General features: G+C 43.4%; 1 protein-coding gene and 1 pseudogene across 1 annotated transcript in view; one reads left to right on the forward strand and one right to left on the reverse strand.

Moving 5' to 3' along the window:
• Cpxm2 (carboxypeptidase X, M14 family member 2) overlaps positions 1–1,613 on the reverse strand; it is a 116,639-nt gene that overhangs the window by 100,167 nt on the left and 14,859 nt on the right. The gene's annotated exons all lie outside the window — the stretch shown is intronic.
• Positions 1,179–1,613, forward strand: part of LOC106143858 — a 2,354-nt pseudogene continuing 1,919 nt past the window's right edge.

The following is a 1,613-nucleotide window of genomic DNA, read 5'->3' on the forward strand; positions in this document are numbered from 1 at the left end:
GGTGGTGGTGGTGGTGGTGGTGGTGGTGGTGGTGGTGGTGGTGGTGGTGGTGGTGGTGGTAAGTTTTGGTTTGGTTTGGTTTTTGTTTTGTTTTGTTTTGTTTTACAACTTGTGAATCTACAGTTATTTCAAGTTCATAAGACAAAAAACTTTTTCTTCAAGGATACTTTAAAAGATAAAACTTCCTCACCCTGAACTCAGGATGACTTGATGCAACCCATAAAACTCTCAATTGCTCAGAAGTTTCTTAAACTTCAGGGAATTTTAGTTTAAAAAAAAAAAAATGTGTAACCACTCCCAAGTTTGCCCTAGAAGCCCAAAACTCAGAGAAGGAAGCATACTTGAGCCTAACCCAGCTGTGGAAGAACATCACCATGTGTGAATCAGATGAATGCAGCAGAAGGAAACAGCTTCCAAATAGGGGGTGGCATTCATCCTGCCCTTCCTGTGTGCCCCAGCTTTAGGTCCAGGATCTACAGCATCTGGAAAATTAGACACTTTCTGATACCTTCTCATGTGGTTGTCTGGAGTAGGCAGGCACCTACATCTCCTTCCAGTCAACTTTCCACAGGGATTCACATCATAAATTCTCAGAAAATACGGGGACCATAAATTACCCCAGCAGCAAATAAGAACAGTGGTGAGCAATTAGCAACTCGGGCCAGTGTCCTAGGTACAGACATGTGGTAATAGACAAAGGCTTTGGCTCCCTCTACTCAGAACCAGATACGTCTCTTCATTATGTCAGCCCGACACGACATGTAGATCAACTCCAAGTTAAGTAGCTTTCAATTTGGGGGAAAGGACTGGAAAGTCACATAGTGAAAGGTAGGAGCACAAAAAGAGATGGAGAAGTAGGCGAAAATTCAACCAACCTAGCAGCTGACATCCGACCCGACTGGTATAGCACTATAGCCACATAACAGGTAAGCATACATTTGCTCTTGGAAAAGTTCTTCAAGGGTGACTTACTTGCATATACCCCCACCAACCTGAGACTCTTTTAAAGGCTTTGCCACTGGCCTTCAGTGTGAACCACCTAGCTACCACCCATAGTCTCTATCCTTTCCTCAATCATTATTCTCTCCCTCTCATAGTCTCATCAAGTCTTCCTTTAAAAATAGAATAATTCTGCAGGCTGATATCCTAGCTGAGATATTCAGTCAATTGGCAGTGTGATGACGGCCTTTGAGGTGAGTGACCCCAGGCATGAGGCCAGCTCACAAAACAATCTAGTTAGTTGGGAGCATCTGTGACAGAAAAAAGGAAATGCCCTGTGTACATTGTGTGTGTGTGTGTGTGTGTGTGTGTGTGTGTGTGTGTGTGTGTAAATGAACTTCCAAAATCTTACTGAAATGCCTCCCTCAATTTTAATAACTTCCAATTCTGAGAAAGAAGAAAGAAGATCATCTAACCCAAGCCTTCTGCTGAAGCTAGGAGAAAATCTGGACTAAATATGTTTTAAAATGTGTTTGAAAGCACTCAAGAATTCACCAGATACAGAAGAACCCTCAAGTCCAGATTGGTTGGCAGCAAAACTCCAAAGTGCTCCTGAGGCTAGCACCTCAAAGTGCTCCTGAGGCTAGCACCTCAAAGTGCTCCTGAGGCTAGCA

This window comes from Microtus ochrogaster, chromosome 8 (genome assembly GCF_000317375.1).
Source record: "Microtus ochrogaster isolate Prairie Vole_2 chromosome 8, MicOch1.0, whole genome shotgun sequence".
Taxonomy (NCBI): Eukaryota; Metazoa; Chordata; class Mammalia; order Rodentia; family Cricetidae; genus Microtus; species Microtus ochrogaster.